Below are 9,943 nucleotides of genomic sequence, written 5' to 3' on the forward strand. Positions count from 1 at the left end.
GATTTTAGAGAGAGAAAACAGAACGATTGCCATTACTACAAAGGATCAGAATCGTATTATTCTACTCCATTTAATGTATACTTCCATAACAATACTGTTACGCCACAGAGAAAACTACTGGCCAACAGATTAATCTAGTTAAATATATCAAAAGAGGACATGTGATGGGGACCTTGAAGAGTACAGTAGGCTACAGGTTTGTCACGATAGCAGGTGCAGCTCTCATCTGCAGATGGCTGCATGCCAAAATAAAATGATCGATATGAAACAATATAACGATAAACTTCGCAGTCTTAAAATTAAAATCACTCAATCACTTAAGATCCTAGACAGTAAAATACAGCGTGCATTTAAGAGACTCTTTAGACTGTATTTATTTATACAGCTCATTCCTTTAAGACTAAAGTCAAGTGGCTACAGTACACTCTAAGCAGGGCACCACAAATGGGTGGGCACTGTGGAATGGCGATGAGTAGAATGAAGGATTGACATGATTAGATTCTATACAAAAGTATTTGGGTACAGGATGGCGCCGACAGAGATGGTCACCTCGAGTCCTTAGGAAACTATGCAGTATTTATTTTATTTTGTATGTATTATTTCTTACACTGTTACCCCAGGAAATCTTAAGTCTTATTACATACAGCTGGGAAGAACTATTGGATGTAAGAGAGACGAAATACCTATGTAAGAATTATGTTATTTGACTTGAGCTCAGCATTCAACACCATAGTACCCTCCAAGGTCATCATCAAGATGGAGGCCCTGGCCCTCTACCCCGCCCTATGCAATTGTGTCCTGGAATTTGGCGCGCCGCCCTCGGGTGGTGAAGGCAGGAAACAACATCTCAATGTTGCTGACACTCAACACTGGGGCCCCACAAGGGTCCGTGCTCACCCCACTCCTGTACTCCCAGTTCATGCATGCCTCCAACTCAATCATCAAGTTTGCAGATGACACAACAGGAGTGGGCTTGATTAGACTTCCGGCGCCGGCAGTGATGGCCGCCTCGCTTCGCCTTCCTAGGAAACTATGCAGTTTTTTGTTTTTTTTACATGTTATTTCTTACAGGTCATCTTAGGTTTCATTACATACAGTCGGGAAGAACTACTGAATATAAGAGCAACGTCAACTCACCATCAGTATGACCAGGAATCTGACTTTCCCGGAGCGGATCCTGTGTTCTGCCTTTCACCCAGGACAACGGAATGGATCCCAGCCGGCGACCCAAAACAACGACTTCATAAAAGAGGGAAACGAAGCGGTCTTCTGGTCAGACTCCGGAGACGGGCACATCGTGCACCACTCCCTAGCATACTTCTCGCCAATGTCCAGTCTCTTGACAACAAGGTTGATGAAATCCGAGCAAGGGTAGCATTCCAGAGGGACATCAGAGACTAACGTTCTTTGCTTCACGGAAACATGGCTCACTCGAGAGACGCTATCGGAGTCGGTGAAGCCAGCTGGTTTCTCCACGCATCGCGCTGACAGAAACAAACATCTTTCTGGTAAGAAGAGGGGCGGGGGCGTATGCTTTATGGTTAACGAGACGTGGTGTGGTCACAACAACATACAGGAACTCAAGTCCTTCTGTTCACCTGATTTAGAATTCCTCACAATCAAATGTCGACCGCATTATCTACCAAGGGAATTCTCTTCGATTATAATCACAGCCGTATATATTCCCCCCCAAGGAGACACATCAATGGCTCTGAACAAACTTTGACTCTTTGCAAACTGGAATCCACATATCCCGAGGCTGCATTCATTGTAGCTGGGGAATGTCACAAGGCTAATCTGAAAACAAGACTCCCTAAATTGTATCAGCATATCGATTGCGCAACCAGGGCTGGTAAAACCTTGGATCATTGTTATTCTAACTTCCGCGACGCATATAAGGCCCTCCCTCACCCTCCTTTCGGAAAAGCTGACCACGACTCCATTTTGTTGCTCCCTGCCTACAGACAGAAGCTGAAACAAGAAGCTCCCGCGCTGAGGTCTGTTCAACGCTGGTCCGACCAATCTGATTCCACGCTCCAAGACTGCTTCCATCACGTGGACTGGGTTATGTTTCGTATTGAGTCAAACAACAACATTGACGAATACGCTGATTCGGTGAGCGAGTTCATTAGAACGTGCGTTGAAGATGTCGTTCCCATAGCAACGATTAAAACATTCCCAAACCAGAAACTGTGGATTGATGGCAGCATTCGCGTGAAACTGAAAGTGCGAACCACTGTTTTTAATCAGGGCAAGGTGACCGGAAACATGACTGAATACAAACAGTGTAGCTATTCCCTCCGCAAGGCAATCAAACAAGCTAAGCGTCAGTATAGAGACAAAGTAGAATCGCAATTCAACAGCTCAGACACAAGAGGTATGTAGCAGGGTCTACAGTCAATCACGGATTACAAAAAGAAAACCAGCCCAGTCACGGACCAGGATGTCTTGCTCCCAGGCAGACTAAATAACTTTTTTGCCCGCTTTGAGGACAATACAGTGCCACTGACACGGCCCGCAACCAAAACATGCGGACTCTCCTTCACTGCAGCCGAGGTGAGTAAAACATTTAAACGTGTTAACCCTCGCAGGGCTGCAGGCCCAGACGGCATCCCCAGCCGCGCCCTCAGAGCATGCACAGACCAGCTGGCTGGTGTGTTTACGGACATATTCAATCAATCCTTATCCCAGTCTGCTGTTCCCACATGCTTCAAGAGGGCCACCATTGTTCCTGTTCCCAAGAAAGCTAAGGTAACTGAGCTAAACGACGAACGTCATCATGAAGTGCTTTGAGAGACTAGTCAAGAACCATATCACCTCCACCCTACCTGACACCCTAGACCCACTCCAATTTGCTTACCGCCCAAATAGGTCCACAGACGATGCAATCTCAACCACACTGCACACTGCCCTATCCCATCTGGACAAGAGGAATACCTATGTGAGAATGCTGTTCATCGACTACAGCTCAGCATTTAACACCATAGTACCCTCCAATCTCGTCATAAAGCTTGAGACCCTAATGTCTTGACCCCGCCCTGTGCAACTGGGTACTGGACTTCCTGACGGGCCGCCCCCAGGTGGTGAGGGTAGGTAACAACATCTCCACCCCGCTGATCCTCAACACTGAGGCCCCACAAGGGTGCGTTCTGAGCCCTCTCCTATACTCCCTGTTCACCCACGACTGCGTGGCCACGCACGCCTCCAACTCAATCATCAAGTTTGTGGACGACACAACAGTGGTAGGCTTGATTACCAACAACGACGAGACGGCCTACAGGAAGGAGGTGAGGGCCCTCGGAGTGTGGTGTCAGGAAAATAACCTCACACTCAACGTCTACAAAACTAAGGAGATGATTGTGGACTTCAGGAAACAGCAGAGGGTACACCCCCCTATCCACATCGATGGGACAGTAGTGGAGAGGGTAGTACGTTTTAAGTTCCTCAAGCGTACACATCACAGACAAACTGAATTGGTCCACCCACACAGACAGCATCATGAAGAAGGCGCAGCAGCGCCTCTTCAACCTCAGGAGGCTGAAGAAATTCGTCTTGTCACCAAAAGCACTCCAACTTCTACAGATGCACAATCGAGAGCATCCTGTCGGGCTGTATCACCGCCCACAACCGTAAGGCTCTCCAGAGGGTAGTGAGGTCTGCACAACGCATCACAGGGGGCAAACTACCTGCCCTACAGGACACCTACACCACCCGATGTCACAGGAAGGCCATAAAGATCATCAAGGACAACAACCACCCGAGCCACTGCCTGTTCACCCCGCTATCATCCAGAAGGCGAGGTCAGTACAGGTGCATCAAAGTTGGGACCGAGAGACTGAAAAACAGCTTCTATCTCAAGGCCATCAGACTGTTAAACAGCCACCACTAACATTGAGTGGCTGCTGCCAACACACTGACTCAACTCCAGCCACTTTAATAATGGGAATTGAAGGCTAGTGATATATTTTACATCAATTCCCACTTTAAACAATGCTACTTAATATAATGTTTACATACCATACATCATTCATCTCATATGTATACGTATATACTGTACTCGATACCATCTATTGCATCTTGCCTATGCCGCTCTGTACCATCACTCATTCATATATCTTTATGTATATAATCTTTGTCCCTTTACACTTGTGTGTATAAGATAGTAGTTTTGGAATTGTTAGTTAGATTACTCGTTGGTTATTACTGCATTGTCGGAACTAGAAGCACAATCATTTCGCTACACTCGCATTAACATCTGCTAACCATGTGTATGTGACAAATACATTTGATTTGATTTGATTACCAACTACGATGAGACAGCCTACAGGGAGGAGGTGAGGGCACTCGGAGTGTGGTGTCAGGAAAACAGCCTCTCACTCAACATCAACAAAACAAAGGAGATACACTGCAGAGGGAGCATCCCCCATCAACATCGAAGGGACAGCAGTGGAGAAAGTGGAAAGTTAAGGTCCTTGGTGTACACATCAACGACAAACTGAAATGGTCAACCCACACAGACAGTGTGGTGAAGAAGGCGCAACAGCGCCTATTCAACCTCATGAGGCTGAAGAAATTTGGCTTGACACCCAAAAACCTGACTAACTTTTACAGATCCACAATCGAGAGCATCCTGTCGGGCTGTATCACTGCCTGGTACGGCAACTGCTCCGCCCTCAACCACAGGGTGGCCTAGTGGCTAGAACGTTGGAGTAGTAACCGAAAAGTTGCAAAATCGAATCTCCGAGCTGACAATGTAAAAATCTGTCGTTCTGCCCCTGAACATTAACCCACTGTTCCTAGGCCATCATTGAAAATAAGAATTGGTTCTTAACCTCTAGTGACACCCCATCCCGTGAACGGGACCGTTGTCATCATCTGACACTAATTAGCATAACGCAACGGACATAAATCTTCCTAGAAAATCTTCCTATTCATGAAATTTACAAGTGAAATATATTGGAACACAGCTTAGCCTTTTGTTAATCACCCTGTCATCTCAGATTTTCAAAATATGCTTTACAGCCAAAGCTAGTCAAGCATTTGTGTAAGTTTATCGATAGCATAGCATAGCATTATGCCTTGCTAGCAGCAGGCAACCTTGTCACAAAAATCAGAAAAGCAATCAAATTAAATCGTTTACCTTTGATGAACTTCGGATGTTTTCACTCACGAGACTCCCAGGTAGATAGCCAAAGTTCAATTTTCCCAAAATATTATTTTTGTAGGCGAAATAGCTCCGTTTGTTCTTCACGTTTGGCTGAGAAATCGACAGGAAATTTCGGTCACGACAACGCTGAAAAATATTCCAAACTAGCTCCATAATATCGACAGAAACATGGCAAACTTTGTTTAGAATCAATCCTCAAGGTGTTTTTCAAATATTTATTTGATAATATATCCACTGGGACAATTGGTTTCTCAGTAGAAGCGATTGGAATAATGGCTACCTCTGTACTTTACGTGAGATTTTCTCTCCGGGAGCATCATGTGACCACTTGCGCAATGTAGCCCCCTACGGGTATTCTTCAACATAAATGCGTAAAACTAAGTCACACTGCTGTAGACACCTTGGGGAATACATAGAAAGCGTAAGCTGGTTCATAGCACATTCACAGCTCAATGGGGACTCATTGGCACACAGCGCTTTCAAAATATGGGGCACTTCCGGATTGGATTTTTCTCAGGCTTTCACCTGCAACATCAGTTCTGTTATACTCACAGACAATATCTTTACAGTTTTGGAAACGTTAGAGTGTTTTCTATCCAAAGCTGTCAATTAAATGCATATTCTAGCATCTTGTCCTGAAAAAATATCCTGTTTAAAACGGGAATGTTTTTTTTTTTCAAAAAATTAAAATAATGCCCCTAGAGTCGCAACAGGTTTTAACTGACTTGCCTAGTTAAATAAACGTTTTAAAAAAGGCTCTCCAGAGGGTGATGCGGTCTGCACAACGCATCACCGGGGGCAAAATACCTGCCCTCCATGAAACCTATAGCACCCGATGTCACAGGAAGGCAAAAAAGTTCAAGATCTCAGCGATCACTGCCTCATGGCCTGCATCCGTAATGGGTCAGCGGTCAAACGACCACTCATCACTGTCATACGCTCCCTGAAACACTTCAGCGAGCAGGTCTTTCTAATCGACCTGGCCGGGGTATCCTGGAAGGATATTGATCTCATCCCGTCAGTAGAGGATTCCTGGTTATTCTTTAAAAATGCCTTCCTAACCATCTTAAATAAGCATGCCCCATTCAAGAAATTTAGAACCAGGAACAGATATAGACCTTGGTTCTCCCCAGACCTGACTGCCCTTAACCAACACAAAAAAAACGTGATATGCAGCTTTTCAGGGAAGCTAGAAACCAATATACACAGGCAGTTAGAAAAGCCAAGGCTAGCTTTTTCAAGCAGAAATTTGCTTCCTGCAACACTAACTCAAAAAAGTTCTGGGACACTGTAAAGTCCATGGAGAATAAGAACACCTCCTCCCAGCTGCCCACTGCACTGAAGATAGGAAACACTGTCACCACTGATAAATCCACTATAATTGAGAATTTCAATAAGCATTTTTTCTACAGCTGGCCATGCTTTCCACCTGGCTACCCCTACCCCGTTCAAGAGCACTGCACCCACCACAGCAACTCACTCCAAGCCTTCCCCATTTCTCCTTTTCCCAAATCCAGTCAGCTGATGTTCTGAAAGAGCTGCAAAATCTGGACCCCTACAAATCCGCCGGGCTAGACAATCTGGACCCTTTCTTTCTAAAATTATCTGCCAAAATTGTTGCCACCCCTATTACTAGCCTATTCAACCTCTCTTTCATGTCGTCTGAGATTCCCAAAGATTGGAAAGCAGCTGCGGTCTCTTCAAAGGGGGGGACACTCTTGACACAAACTGCTACAGACCTATATCTATCCTAGTCTGCCTTTCTAAGGTCTTCGAAAGCCAAGTCAACAAACAAATTACCGACCATTTCGAGTCTCACCATACCCTCTCTGCTATGCAATCTGGTTTCAGAGCTGGTCATGGGTGCACCTCAGCCACGCTCAAGGTCCTAAACGATATCTTAACCGCCATCGATAAGAAACATTACTGTGCAGCCGTATTCATTGATCTGGCCAAGGCTTTCGACTCTGTCAATCACCACATCCTCATAGGCAGACTCGACAGCCTTGGTTTCTCAAATGATTGCCTCGCCTGGTTCACCAACTACTTCTCTGATAGAGTTCAGTGTGTCAAATCGGAGGGTCTGTTGTCCAGACCTCTGGCAGTCTCTATAGGGGTGCCACAGGGTTCAATTCTTGGACATACTCTCTTCTCTGTATACATCAATGATGTCGCTCTTGCTGCTGGTGAGTCTCTACGCAGACGACACCATTCTGTATACTTCTGGCCCATCTTTGGACACTGTTAACAACCCTCCAGGCAAGCTTTAATGCCATGCAACTCTCCTTCCGTGGCCTCCATTTGCTCTTAAATACAAGTAAAACTAAATGCATGCTCTTCAACCGATCGCTGCCTGCACCTGCCCGCCTGTCCAACATCACTACTCTGGATGGCTCTGACTTAGAATACGTGGACAACTACAATTACCTAGGTGTCTGGTTAGACTGTAAACTCTCCTTCCAGACCCACATCAAATATCTCCAATCCAAAGTTAAATCTAGAATTGGTTTCCTATTTCGCAACAAAGCATCCTTCACTCATGCTGCGAAACATACCCTTGTAAAACTGACCATCCTACCAATACTCGACTTCGGCAATGTCATTTACAAAATAGCCTCCAATACCCTACTCAACAAATTGGATGCAGTCTATCACAGTGCCATTCGTTTTGTCACCAAAGCCCCATATACTACCCACCATTGCGACCTGTACGCTCTCGCTGGCTGGCCCTTGCTTCATACTCGTCGCCAAACCCACTGGCTCCATGTCATCTACAAGACCCTGCTAGGTAAAGTCCCCCCTTATCTCAGCTCGCTGGTCACCATAGCATCACCCACCTGTAGCACTCGCTCCAGCGGGTATATCTCTCTGGTCACCCCCAAAACCAATTCTTTCTTTGGCTGCCTCTCCCTCCAGTTCTCTGCTGCCAATGACTGGAACGAACTACAAAAATCTCTGAAACTGGAAACACTTCTCCCTCACTAGCTTTAAGCACCAGCTGTCAGCGCAGCTCACAGATGACTGCACCTGTACATAGCCCATCTATAATTTAGCCCAAACAACTACCTCTTTCCCTACTGTATTTATTTTATTTATTTATTTTGCTCCTTTGCACCCCATTATTTTTATTTCTACTTTGCACATTCTTCCCCTGCAAATCTACCATTCCAGTGTTTTACTTGCTATATTGTATTTACTTTGCCACCATGGCCTTTTTTTGCCTTTACCTCCCCTCATTTGCTCACATCGTATATAGACTTGTTTCTACTGTATTATTGACTGTATGTTTGTTTTACTCCATGTGTAACTCTGTGTTGTTGAATGTGTCGAACTGCTTAGCTTTATCTTGGCCAGGTCGCAATTGTAAATGAAAACTTGTTCTCAACTTGCCTACCTGGTTAAATAAAGGTGAAATAAAAATAAATTTGCGACCAAGCTTTAACTTCCTGGCTGATGTCTTGAGATGTTGCTTCAATATATCCACATAATTTTCTTGCCTCATGACCTCATCTATTTTGTGAAGTGCACCAGTCCCTCCTGCAGCAAAGCACCCCCACAACATGATGCTGCCACCCCGTGCTTCACGGTTGGGATGGTGTTCTTCGGCATGCAAGCCTCCCCCTTTTTCCTCCAAACATAATGCTGGTCATTATCGCCAAACAGATCTATTTTTGTTTCATCAGACCAGAGGACATTTCTTCAAAAACTACGATCTTTGTACCAATGTGCAGTTGCAAACCGTAGTCTGGCTTTTTTATGGCGGTTTTGGAGCAGTGGCTTCTCCTTGCTGAGCGGCCTTTCAGGTTATGTCGATATAGGACTCGTTTTACTGTGGAAAAATTTTTTTGTACCCATTTCCTCCAGCATCTTCACAAGGTCCTTTGCTGTTGTTCTGGGATTGAGTTGCACTTTTCGCACCAAAGGAAGTTCATCTCTAGGAGACAGAACGCGTCTACTTCCTGAGCGGTATGATGTCTGTAAACAATTGTTTGAAAAATGTACTTGTGTCTTGCACAAAGTAGATGTCCTAACCGACTTGCCAAAACTATAGATGTTTAACAAGGAATTTGTCAAGTGGTTGTAAAACAAGTTAATGACTCCAACCTAAGTGTATGTAAACCTCAGACTTCAACTGTGTCTTACATTACTCACATTATATGTATATACTTGTATTTTATACCATCTATTGCACCTTGCAAATACTAGTCAGCCATCGCTCATCCAAATATTTATATGTACATACTCATTCACCCCTTTTAGATTTGTGTGTATTAGGTCGTTTTTGGGGAACTGTTAGATTAACTGCTAGATATCACTGCACTGTTGGAACCAGAAGCAATTTGCTATACAAGCATTTCGCTACACTCACATTAACATCTGCTAACCATTTGTATGTGACAAATAACATTTGATTTGATTGGGATTTATTGTGGCATGACAGGATTATGATTTACAGTGCCGTCAGGAAAGTATTGACTTTCTCCACTTTAAAAAATAAATACATAATTTAACCTTTAACTAGGCATGTCAGTTAAGAACAAATTATTATTTACAATGATGACCTACCCCAGCCGAACCCGGACAACGCTGGGCAAATTGTGCACCGCCCTATGGGACACCCAATCACGGCCGGATGTGATGCAGCTTGGATTCGAACCAGGGACTGCAGTGACTCCTCTTGCACTTTTTTAAATGTAACTAGGCAAGTCAGTTAAGAATAAATTCTTACTTACAATGACGGCCTCCCAGGGAACAGTGGGTTAACTGCCCTTTTGG

Source organism: Oncorhynchus nerka, linkage group LG4 (genome assembly GCF_034236695.1).
Source record: "Oncorhynchus nerka isolate Pitt River linkage group LG4, Oner_Uvic_2.0, whole genome shotgun sequence".
In the NCBI taxonomy this organism is placed as follows: domain Eukaryota; kingdom Metazoa; phylum Chordata; class Actinopteri; order Salmoniformes; family Salmonidae; genus Oncorhynchus; species Oncorhynchus nerka.